General features: G+C 39.4%; 2 long non-coding RNA genes across 2 annotated transcripts in view; both read left to right on the forward strand.

Annotated features, from left to right (window-relative positions):
* Nucleotides 1-13,931, forward strand: part of LOC306867820 — a 307,945-nt gene that overhangs the window by 253,460 nt on the left and 40,554 nt on the right. The window lies entirely within an intron of this gene.
* LOC306867819 lies at nt 8,577-10,188 on the forward strand. Its single transcript, XR_013784062.1, has 2 exons — nt 8,577-8,688; nt 8,759-10,188. It is a non-coding gene; the product is annotated as an uncharacterized lncRNA (long non-coding RNA).

Raw genomic sequence — 13,931 nt, forward strand, 5'->3', positions numbered from 1 at the left:
CCAGAGAAATTTGTTCCATTGTCTGATCTGATGTGAACCACTTGGCCTCTTCGAGCAATAAATCTCCTTAAAGCATTTATGCATCCATCAGTGTCTAAGGAGTAAGCTACTTCCAAATGCACTGCTCTAGTTGCCATGCAGGTAAAGATTACACCGTATCTCTTTACGCAACTACGACCTCTTTTTACTACAAGGGGACCAAAATAATCAACTCCAGTGTTTGTAAAAGGTGGAAGATCAGGGGTAATTCGTTCAAGAGGAAGGTCTGACATCTTCTGATTTCCCGTTTTACCTCTATTGCGTCTACATACAACACATTTTGAAATAACCTTTCTTGCAGCAGTACTGGCATTCGTAATCCAATATGTTTGTCTTAACTTGGATAACATGTGATTCCTGCCTGAATGTCCCAATTGCTCATGAATGTCACGAAGCAAAAGTTGTGAGATATGGTGATTCTTACTCAGTATAATAGGATGTTTGAATTCAATGGGCATACTTGACCTCCTGAGTCTTCCCCCTACCCGCAAAAGTTCACCATCCAACACAGGATCCAGTCTATATAGGCTGCTATCCTTCTTGATTCCATTAGAGCCTCTCTTCAGTTGCTCGATTTCATTTTGAAACCTTTGTTGCTGACTAAAGCAAACAACAACCATTTCAGCTTCAAAAATATCCTCCAATGACAAAGACTGTCCACCCTGAGTTGCCTTGAAAGAATTCATTTGATCATCTATAATAGATGTGGTAACATTACAATCCTTTCCCAAAGCTAGTAGTTCTTTCCTTTTAAGACATAGCTCTTTCAACAGTTTCTTGAACTTAAGTACCCAAGCAACAGCCACTTTCAGTTTCCTCCATTCTGAAAAGTAGGTGATAAAATAATTTGTGGGATTTTGTGCCATTTTCAGAATAACAGAATTTACCTTAGTTTTTTGTTTGATCTCTGGATCATCTTCCTGAATACTAGTTTCCTCTTCCATAGGTGGTTGATAATCCTCTGCAGTCCAAAGGAAATTAGGTCCCTTAATCCATCTCTTGTTTTTCATAAACGTTTTGATCTGCTTTCCACGTGATGCGTCATCTGCAGGATTCTCCTTTGTAGACACATATTTCCATTGTTGAGGTAGTGTCCTGTCTCTTATATAAGAGACTCTGTTCGCCACAAAAGTCAGAAAGCGCTTGTCCTCATTTTTTATGTATTTGAGCACAGTCTGACTATCAGTCCAAAAAACTGAATTCTCCAATAGAAGTCGTAGCTCCTTTCTCAGCATGTGATCAACTTTCACAGCAAGTACAGCTGCTGTTAGTTCCAAACGAGGAATGGTTATCGGTTTAAGAGGCACCAGTCTGGCCTTACCGAGCAAGAATGTCACATGAACTCTGTTGTTACGGTTGATCAACTTGAGATAAGTAACCACACCATATCCTTTTTCACATGCATCTGAGAAATGATGTAAACAGACATGCTTGATTTTTCCAAAGTCTGCAGGTATTATGCATCGGTCCACTTGAAACTCTGCGACCTTATCCAACTCAGAAATCCAACTATTCCACCATGTCTGAAGTACTGGGGGTATATTCTCATCCCAACTCAAATTCTGCCTACACAATTCCTGTAGAAGTAACTTGGCAGATAACATAATAGGAGCCAGAAATCCCATAGGATCATACACAGAACAGACTGTAGACAAAATTCCTCTTCGTGAACATTGTTGGGATTTAGGCTGCATTCTAAATTGAAAAACATCAGCTTCTGTGCACCACCGAAGACCCAAAGTTCTTTCCACTGGTAATTTATCTTGATCTAGATCCAAACATTGGATATCCTTACTTCTGGCTTGCTCTGGAACTAATTGCAACACCTTTCGACTGTTACTGCTCCACTTGGTCAAACAAAAACCACCCTTTTGACAAAGAGCAGTAAGGTCCTGTACCATGGCGACTGCTACCTCCAACGAGGAGACACTCTTTAAACAATCATCCACATCAAAACTTTCAAAGACTGTTTTAATCACCTCTGCTGAAAAAAGTGATTGATTGTCCTTTGCCGTTTGCCTCAATGCATAACATGCGCAACTTGGAGAAGATACGGCTCCGAACAGGTGAACTATCATTCGGTATGTAGACACTTCCTTTTCCAAGTCTCCATCAGGCCACCACAGAAATCGGAGCAAATCAACATCCCCTTCCGACACCTTGACCTGATGAAACATAGCTTGAATGTCGGCCATTAAAGCTATTGGTTCCTGCCTGAATCGTATCAGAACTCCCAAAAGTGAATTTGTAAGGTTAGGACCTTGCAAAAGTTGTTTGAGTGATGTATTCTTAAATGTTGCCCCACAATCAAATACAACCCTCAGTGTTCCTTTCCTTGAATGGAAAACTCCATGATGTGGAACATACCAAACCTTACCATCATCACGATCTAACTGGTCTTCTGGCACTCTCTCAGCATAGCCTTTATCCAGAACATCAGAAAGAAAACGTGTATATTCCTCATGCAGCTGTGGGTTCCTTTCAAGTTTCCTTTTCAAACCATTACATCTTTGCTTTGCGACACACAAGTTGTTAGGTAATACCACATTCTTATCTCGAAAAGGTAACTGAAGGCTATAATGTCCATCGTGTACCTTTGTAGACTCGTCCATTATTTTCAAAAACCTCTGATCCTCTCTGGAAAGTTCCTTCTCATCAACGTTGTTTTCACTAAAGTCATGATTATACTGATATTGAAGCAATTCCTCAAGCCTTCCTACAGAAATCCTATTGACAGTAACGGAAGGTATACCAGTATTCTTCTCCAAATCAATGCTCCTTTCTGAAGGTCCATTAACTACCCACCCCAATAGGGTTCTAATGGCATATGGTCCATTACCATAGCTATTTATTACCTCCCATGGCTCCATTACTTGGGAAGCATTGGCTCCAATCAATAAATCAACATTAGCTTCAATGTGTGTAACTTTCACTCTATCAAGGTATGGCCACTTGGATATTTCTTCTTGTGTTATAATGTTGTCTGAGTTGACAGGCATTTTTTTCTGAGTGTACACTTCAGGAAGGGAAAAGAAACAATCACTATTAACACCACTAATCTCCAAGCCAGTAACAACATTGCAAGACACAGACTGCTCTTGTCCCATGGTACGCAAACAAATGTTGATCCTTTTACCTCTAATGTTCAGTTCATTTACCAACTGCTCCGAACAAAATGTAGCTGAACTCCCTGGATCTAGAAAAGCATATGTTTGAATCAGTTTGTCTCCTTTGGCTGATTTTACTTGCACTGGAATTATCGACAGCAAGCACCTTTCATTACCAGCCCCTGTATGTCCACAAGTTTGTGCAGACGATAGACTGTGCTTTTGCCCTTTATCCTCCACAACTAACTTGCGATTTATGTGCAATACTGAAGGATGTGTCTGACTGCAAACTTCACATACAAGGCGATCATCACATTCCTTGCTTACATGTCCAGCCTTCAAACAACTGAAGCAAACTCCTTTTCCTTTCAAAAAGTCCAGCTTTTCTCGCTGTGACCTTTTATTAAAGGCATCACACTTTTCCAAGATATGGTTACCAGAACAGAACAAGCAGGATCTTTTCTCATTGGTCTTGTGCACTGAATGATCTCTTTGTTGTGATGTTACATGCCTCTTTAAACTTGATGTAGTAACATTTGTAGCAAAACTATTTCCCTTGAAAGTCTTGTTTGGCTTCACCAAACTTAGTTGTTTGTCCTGAATACATCCAAAGACAGGATCGGATGCCATCTTTGCCTGTCGTTCAATGAAGTCCACAATGTCAGAGAATTTAGCTCTACCTTGGTTTAACTCCATTATCTCACAAGCCTTTTCTCTCCAACGCTCTCTCAACTTGAAAGGTAGCTTCATCACCACAGTTCTCATATTATTTGGCATGTTAAGCTCTTGCATATAGGAATTGTCATCAATAATATTACAGCATGCGCGCAGAAACAATGAATATGCATGTAAACTTTGGGCATCCTCATTCTTTAATGATGGCCAACTCAAAGCCTTTTCCATATATGCAGCGGCAATCTTACACTCATTACCAAATTGCTCCTTCAAGAGCTTCTTGGCTAGGGAATATCCCACTTCTGGATCAAGATGTTGACAACTCTGAACCAGTTCTCTTGACTGTCCTGAAGTAAACTGTTCTAAGAAATATAAACAATCTCTTTTACTGCAAGCCTTTTCCTCAACACAATGTTCAAATGCCTTTATGAATGGTATATAATGGAGTGGTTTTCCATCAAAAACTGGAATCTCTTTTTTGGGAAGTGTGTTACTCTGAACCTGGTATACCAAGTGTGTAGTCAACTCCTCTTGCCTCTTCAGAATCTCATATAGAGGTGAATTTTGATTTAAAAGGGAGTCCACAGGTTGGGATGTTGTCATTTTACCGCTGTATTGTTGTACAAAGTAACGTGAATCCTGATGTTGGTGAGTACTGCCATCATGGCTGTTCAATCTCCCTTTGTGCCACATCTTTGTTGACTGTGATGGAATTTTAGAAGTAGCATCAGCTGATTGAGATTGAATGTTAAAGGTAGCATCAGCTGATTGAGATGGAATGTTAGAGGTAGCATCAGCTGATTGAGATTGAATGTTAAAGGTAGCATCAGCTGATTGAGATGGAATGTTAGAGGTAGCATCAGCTGTACCCACTGATATTTGACCCATTGGCACATATGCAGTAGCTCGTGGATTTAATATCTTTGACCTTGTTGAATCAAAAATTCCATTTCCTGTCACATCCTTTGATGCTTGGCCGTGTGTTACTTTCCCTTTAGAATGAGAACTACCAGAACGTGAACATTTGCTAAAGCTGTCAACAGCACTCAAAACAGCAATTTTTGCAGTGGATGCTGCAATTTCAGCATCTAATTCCAATCGTTCCTTCTGTTTCCTCAATTCCTCCTGCTGTGTTTCAATTGCATGTTTATTTTTCAATGCCTCAGCACGTGCCAAATGCAGCTCTCTCTGCCTCGGCCTGTACACGAGCAGATACAGTGGAAGAACCACTGCTGTTTGAACTGTGCCTACTATAGGCAGTAGCACCCTTTGAAACATTTGAAACACTGTCTTCTGGGACCACCTCATCATTCACATCAGTAACCCCCTCTGAGGCTTCCTGACATGTTACAGGTGTGGACAACCATACATTTACATGTTCAATAAAATCATTCTTAGAAATCATTTTTGCCTTAAACCATACATCATGTTTCTCAATTTCATTATCAGGCAACAAAGTCAATAAGGATTCATGTACTTCCTGAGCCTCTAAACATAACTTATTGAGATTTCCAAATACACTTCGTACCTCAGACCCATACTCTTTATTATCTTCCATCAACCTTTTAATAGTCTCTATCATTTTGCTTGCTTTGTTCAGTTTTGCTTTCCTTAGAGCTTGCAATGAATCAAGCCTTTCCACCAAAGCCTTTGCTGTAAGTGGGACCACCCTTTTTGGCCTCGCAGGCTCCTTTTCACTACAAAGCGGTTCATTTGGTGCAGCGGACGTCTCCGCATTTAAACACTGCTCATCCATTTTACACACAATATTTACCCCGAGCAAAGAGAAAAATGCTTTTAACCATTTGCTACCAATGCATTGGATTTACACATAATTTGTGCACACGGAAGCTATGGCCATTTAACATTTGTTGCTGCGACAGTACCTTTAAATCCAGCGACAATGAGATGTCCCTCATCGCAACCATCAGGAACAGTGAAGGAAATCCAACACGAATCCATCAGCAACAACAGCTATTCCACAACTCGAGAGTCATGATCCGGTTTCCACAGCAAATCCGTGTCCACGAAGCAAATCCATACTGCCTTGGAAACTCACGATCAAAGAAGCAGCTGTCTCCAAAAGTGGCGTCCATGTGCGGCCCACTGTCCACTTGTAGCGATCCTTCTAGTAAAGTCCTTATGCTATGCTCACTTATTTTCCAAGCAAAGTTTTTGACTAATGTTACGACCTTCCACAAAGCCGCCGATGTTGATGGTAGAAGTGAGCAAGTAATTAACGCGTACCAATTAAATCCATGCACACAGATGTTAAAATGCTAACATTGTTCTTTATTGCTCTTCATCCAAAACATTTCTTGTCATTCTTCATGTGAGCTCTTCTTTTCCTTTATAACATACAAATGTGTATTTCATACCTTGCAGATAGCAACACACTGTCCATAGTCCATATTGCATGATTATGCATTAAGCTCAGTCCAACACAATATAGCCATTTAACCCAATAACCTAGTGAACAGGATAACTCGATCACGGTCAAAAACTGTTTGCTCTCCTGCCACCAAACATAACCCTCCAATTAACCAGGTGTGGCTTTTATACAAGTGTCACAATGCCCCCTTATGGACAGAACACACATTGCTTTAAATTGGCTCTTACATGGAGTGTGGGCAATGGGCATCCATCAGCAGAAACATAAATCGGCACACAAGACAACGGATGTAATGTAAATCAGTATTTAAATAACATAACAGTAGTAAATGTATCTGTCTCACACGTGTCCCGCATTGTCCCGCAAAATCACATCTACTGTCCCGCGACAGATCTATTGCCAGGTGGTCACCCTAATGCAGACACACCTATAGCTACTCGCGCATACATATAAACTTCCATGCAGACACACCTATAAACATTCGCACATACATATAAACTCGATGCGCGTGCATACACATCCATAAAACACTCGCGCATACATATAAACTTCCATGCAGACACACCTATAAATAGCTACTCGCGCATACATATAAACTTCCATGCAGACACACCTATAAACATTCGCACATACATATAAACTCGATGCGCGCGCATACACATCCATAAAACACTCGCGCATACATATAAACTTCCATGCAGACACACCTATAAATACTCGCGCATACATATAAACTTCCATGCAGACACACCTATAAATACTCGCGCATACAAATAAACTTCCATGCAGACACATTCGCACATACATATAAACTCGATGCGCGCGCATACACATCCATAAAACACTCGCGCATACATATAAACTTCCATGCAGACTAGGGTGACCACCCGTCCCGCATTTTGCGGGACCGTCCCGAAATTGGGAGCTTTGTACCGCTTCCTGAAAGAGGTAAGGTGCGTCCCGCATTTCAATTATGTATTCTGTATGTTTTTTTTTTTTCATCCCAGAAACTGAAATACCAAAATAAGAAATACATTAAAAACTGACTGGCATTTAAAACCCCATTTGCGCAGTCGTCATGTTCTAGCTAAGAAAATAACCAACCCACACAGTCGTAGACAGGGAGTTTTCCGCAGATGACGACTGCGTGGACGGCACAAAGGATGTGCGGACCTCATCAAGGGCTCGAGCACCACCGACGGAAATGGTGGAGCGCACACGGAAAAACACGATATTCTCCTTTCATTGAAAAAAAAAAAAAAACGGTTGCAGCTTTCAGACACGACTTTCTTCTCATTTTAATAGTGATTACATGACTACATGATAATGTTAAATATGCAATATGTCATTCAGCTCTTTAATCAACTGTATAAAATATTTGTTAAAATATACTTAAGTACTTTACAAATACTGTCAAAACAAGTTAGTGACAATTCACTCTATCATATATATATCAATGGCAAATATGCTAACCTCAGTCGCAAGGGTGCATGCCACCTCTTCCTGATACTGGAGGTTGAAATCATACAATAATACAAACAGCACTGCAAGGCCAGAGACAAAGTTGGGCTGCTCAACATTTACCGCTGGTTGCTTAGAGATTGACCTGAAAATAAAAAAAGAAAGAAAATACTTCAAATAAACTATTGTGGGTTCCATTGCGGTTCTGTTTAGTTGTCTATACATAGTTCAACTCAACATAACTGTTAAACTAAATCTGAAATATGTGCAGGGAAATCCCATTTACAGGGTTCACAACTATAGCTGTGAACTGCATAATAATAGTATCTCATGAATGCACAGTCGAGCACAAAAGACCAATGTCAGTGTCAGGATTTTCATTAAACAATATTGCATTCCCTCGGAACACTTGGAATACATGACATGTTGCATGTGAACATTCTGTGATACTATTGTATCTTGATGCTGGTCACTATCGCTGCCATTATATGGACAAGCGTGAGCAGGCTTTTTTTTTTTAAATTTGTATTATTCTCCTTTAGTGGTCCAAAAAACAAAGAAGGTCATAGGGCATTAGAACAACACCAGGGTGCATGGAAGCATATGGGTAGCAAAATTCAATTGAAATGCAATACGTAAAATGGTGATATATTTCAATTTACATTTTCTTATACATATGTGCAATATTTAGTGCACATATGTATTTTATTGTATATCACATAAATTTTATTTAAATTATAAAATTTACATTTGCCATTTCCTACACTAGTTTTAATACACAAATTAAAAACATTTTAATGCTTTATAAGTTGCAAAATGGAAATTAAAATGTATTACCCAAATTGATTAGATGTTTAACATGTCCAAGCAAAAACTGTTTTTACATCATAATACCACATGATAATTGTAATTTCAGAATGCATTCTGATCCAAAGGTGCAGTAAAAAGGTAGAAAAATTGTAATTTAAAATATCTTTTATTTTTCTTAAATGCATTGACACTTGTATATAAGACGTTTCAATTGCATTTTCATTTAATACCCCATGATGAATATAAAGTCAATGTGGATTTGAAAATGGATTAGAAATGTATTTGAAAATGCAACACACCCCGACCTGTCAATCTTTAGGCTACATCAAGGCAGGGCTTGGCAACAGGATGCACAATTGTAGAAAATATCATATGTAAATTATATAACTGAATTTCCATTTTCATTTTGCACTAAACTTTGCACATATTTAGGGTAAAATGTCAATTAAAATACAGAAATGCATTGCCATTTTGCATATTACTAACTGAATTTGAAATTATTTCTAACTGAATTTTGCTACCCATATGCTTCCATAGTGTTAATGATGACTTAATGTTCATTTTAGGGTGTACTAAACCTTTACTGTTTACTTACCAAGAATTATAGGTTGTGTTCTCTGGCAAATGTAGACACTGCTGGACATCAGATTGAGTGGTGAATACCTGAAACAATTTTTAAGAAGACAGCACAACCATCACTAACAGAACCAAGACATAACAAATCACATTTATTTGCAACATGCTTTAAGTAATCTCTACTTACATCTGCTTGAAGGGTAAGACCATCTAATTTCTGCAAGTGTGGGAGCAGCTATAGGACCATGGAAGACATGGAAGCAATCAGGAATACTACTTTTGAAATAAGCATTAGGAACATGACTATGGATTTTCATGTGCTGGCAAAATTATAACACATTAAAAAGCACGATCATAGAACTGACATTTTTTAACATGGACTACAAATGGGAAGCACTTACATTAGCACCGGATCTTCATCAGATTGTTCAGCCTGAAAAATAATAATAAAAAAATAATAATCAGAAGCAGGTCATGTGAATGTGTGTCTTATTTGCTATTTAAGTTGTTTTTGATTGTTGGATTAAAGGAAGGTGTGCATAAACATCTTAAAAGGGATAGTTCACTTTGAAATTAAAATTTGGTATCTATCAGCTTACCCCAAGGGCATCCAAGATGTAGGTGTCTTTTTTTCTTCAGTAGATCCAATTTTGATATGTTTAGGTCAAACCGTTCTAGCTTGTCAGTCATATAATGGCAGGTATAGGTCGCTGTCTCTATAAGAGGGAAAAAGTACATGCACAGAGAAATCCAAATTAAACAATTCCCCATCGTAACTACACATTGATGGCCTAAGACACGAAACGAGCGGTTTGTGTGAGAAAATGAACAGTATTTATACAGTTTTTTACCTCTTGTACACAACCATGTCCAAGTGATCTGAGTGCGCGCACGCATCCGGTGTGTGACGTGTGTGTGCGCGCTCTGGCTTAGTCCGCAAAAATAACTTTATTGCACAAATAATTAGAAAGTTATTGAACGCGGAAATATGTGAATGTTGTGAATGTGCGAATATAAAACCAATTTTACCCAAGTGAATTGCTAACTCGGGATTTAAGTTAAGTTTAACGTTCCCAAAATCAAACCATGCGTGGAAACAATGTAGAAATGTGAATGAAAAAAAGACAAGCTTACCGTATCGATACTTAGTCGAACATTAATCCATCTTCTCATGCTCCAGTCGATTAGCATCATCTCAGGCACAGGTTAGATGATTCAGATGACAAATTATCTCCGCGTCTGCTCAGGCAGCGTCGTCCATTGTTTGCTGCGTCACAGGCACTAACGCTTGAAACGCGAAACGAAGCTCACAAAGCTTAAAATCTACGCACAGATTCACAAACCACTGGCTTATCTTAATAACGCGAATAATTATTTTGTTCAATTAATTCCCGCTGACGAATCTAGTTTGCCTGTAATACACTGTTCACATTTCTTCTTCTTTGGAGATCACATCACATTTGAATTGAGCGCGAAATAAATATATCCCACAATGCAATGCGTTTACAGTATGGTACTGTATTACAAATTTAGCGGGCTGAAAACAGAAAACTTCTGTATATTTACAGACATTCTGTAAAATATACAGAATGCTACTGTTTTATAAAAATACAGTATAATACTGTTAGAAAATGCCTGTAAATTTACAGTAAAGTTTTACAGTGTACGTGTGCAAGCTCAAAACTTATACTCTCTCCTGGATTTAATGTTGCCAGAAGCGCAACTTGGAGTGTGGGCAATGGGCATCCATCGGCAGAAACATAAATCGGCACACAAGACAACGTATGTAATGTAAATCAGTATTTAAATAACATAACAGTAGTAAATGTATCTGTCTCACAGGTGTCCCACATTGTCCCGCAAAATCACATCTACTGTCCCGCAACAGATCTATTGCCAGGTGGTCACCCTAATGCAGACACACCTATAAATACTCGCGCATACATATAAACTTCCATGCAGACACACCTATAAACATTCGCACATACATATAAACTCGATGCGCGCGCATACACATCCATAAAACACTCGCGCATACAAATAAACTTCCATGCAGACACACCTATAAATACTCGCGCATACATATAAACTTCCATGCAGACACACCTATAAACATTCGCACATACATATAAACTCCATGCGCGCGCATACACATCCATAAAACACTCCCGCATACATATAAACTTCCATGCAGACACACCTATAAATACTCGCGCATACATATAAACTTCCATGCAGACACACCTATAAACATTCGCACATAGATATAAACTCGATGCGCGCGCATACACATCCATAAAACACTCGAGCATACAAATAAACTTCCATGCAGACACACCTATAAACATTCGCACATACATATAAACTCGATGCGCGCGCATACACATCCATAAAACACTCCCGCATACATATAAACTTCCATGCAGACACACCTATAAATAGCTACTCGCGCATACATATAAACTTCCATTCAGACACACCTATAAACATTAGCACATACATATAAACTCGATGCGCGCGCATACACATCCATAAAACACTCGTGCATACAAATAAACTTCAATGCAGACACACCTATAAATACTCGCGCATACATATAAACTTCCATGCAGACACACCTATAAATAGCTACTCGCGCATACATATAAACTTCCATGCAGACACACCTATAAATACTCGCGCATACATATAAACTTCCATGCAGACACACCTATAAACATTCGCACATACATATAAACTCGATGCGCGCGCATACACATCCATAAAACACTCGAGCATACAAATAAACTTCCATGCAGACACACCTATAAATACTCGCGCATACATATAAACTTCCATGCAGACACACCTATAAACATTCGCACATACATATAAACTCGATGCGCGCGCATACACATCCATAAAACACTCTCGCATACATATAAACTTCCATGCAGACACACCTATAAATAGCTACTCGCGCATACATATAAACTTCCATGCAGACACACCTATAAACATTCGCACATAGATATAAACTCGATGCGCGCGCATACACATCCATAAAACACTCGAGCATACAAATAAACTTCCATGCAGACACACCTATAAACATTCGCACATACATATAAACTCGATGCGCGCGCATACACATCCATAAAACACTCCCGCATACATATAAACTTCCATGCAGACACACCTATAAATAGCTACTCGCGCATACATATAAACTTCCATTCAGACACACCTATAAACATTAGCACATACATATAAACTCGATGCGCGCGCATACACATCCATAAAACACTCGTGCATACAAATAAACTTCAATGCAGACACACCTATAAATACTCGCGCATACATATAAACTTCCATGCAGACACACCTATAAATAGCTACTCGCGCATACATATAAACTTCCATGCAGACACACCTATAAATACTCGCGCATACATATAAACTTCCATGCAGACACACCTATAAACATTCGCACATACATATAAACTCGATGCGCGCGCATACACATCCATAAAACACTCGCGCATACAAATAAACTTCCATGCAGACACACCTATAAACATTCGCACATACAAATAAACTTCCATGCAGACACACCTATAAATACTCGCGCATACCTATAAACTTCCATGCAGACACACCTATAAACATTCGCACATACATATAAACTCGATGCGCACGCATACACATCCATAAAACACTCGCGCATACAAATAAACTTCCATGCAGACACACCTATAAACATTCGCACATACATATAAACTCGATGCACGCGCATACACATCCATAAAACACTCTCGAATACATATAAACTTCCATGCAGACACACCTATAAACATTCGCACATAGATATAAACTCGATGCGCGCGCATACACATCCATAAAACACTCGAGCATACAAATAAACTTCCATGCAGACTAGGGTGACCACCCGTCCCGCATTTTGCGGGACCGTCCCGAAATTGGGAGCTTTGTACCGCTTCCTGAAAGAGGTAAGGTGCGTCCCGCATTTCAATTATGTATTCTGTATGTTTTTTTTTTTTCATCCCAGAAACTGAAATACCAAAATAAGAAATACATTAAAAACTGACTGGCATTTAAAACCCCATTTGTGCAGTCGTCATGTTCTAGCTAAGAAAATAACCAACCCACACAGTCGTAGACAGGGAGTTTTCCGCAGATGACGACTGCGTGGACGGCATAAAGGATGTGCGGACCTCATCAAGGGCTCGAGCACCACCGACGGAGATGGTGGAGCGCACACGGAAAAACACGATATTCTCCTTTCATAGAAAAAAAAAAACGGTTGCAGCTTTCAGACACAACTTTCTTCTCATTTTAATAGTTCATTTGAGGCGGTTTCTATGGCGTTATTTTAATGAAAAGTGTCCAGAGCGCATTCTTGTAATGCGAGAATGCAACAAATGTCTCTGTTTGCAGGATTCTCTTCACTCTCACACAAAACAGATGCGCGCTCTCTCTCGATCAGACATTAGGGCTACGTGTGCAAGCTCAAAACTTATACTCTCTCCTGGATTTAATGTTGCCAGAAGCGCAACTTGGAGTGTGGGCAATGGGCATCCATCGGCAGAAACATAAATCGGCACACAAGACAACGGATGTAATGTAAATCAGTATTTAAATAACATAACAGTAGTAAATGTATCTGTCTCACACGTGTCCCGCATTGTCCCGCAAAATCACATCTACTGTCCCGCAACAGATCTAAGGCCAGGTGGTCACCCTAATGCAGACACACCTATAAATACTCGCGCAGACATATAAACTTCCATGCAGACACACCTATAAACATTCGCACATACATATAAACTCCATGCGCGCATACACATCCATAAAACACTCGCGCATACATA

The sequence above is a fragment of the Barbus barbus genome, assembly GCF_936440315.1.
Source record: "Barbus barbus genome assembly, chromosome: 49".
Taxonomy (NCBI): Eukaryota; Metazoa; Chordata; class Actinopteri; order Cypriniformes; family Cyprinidae; genus Barbus; species Barbus barbus.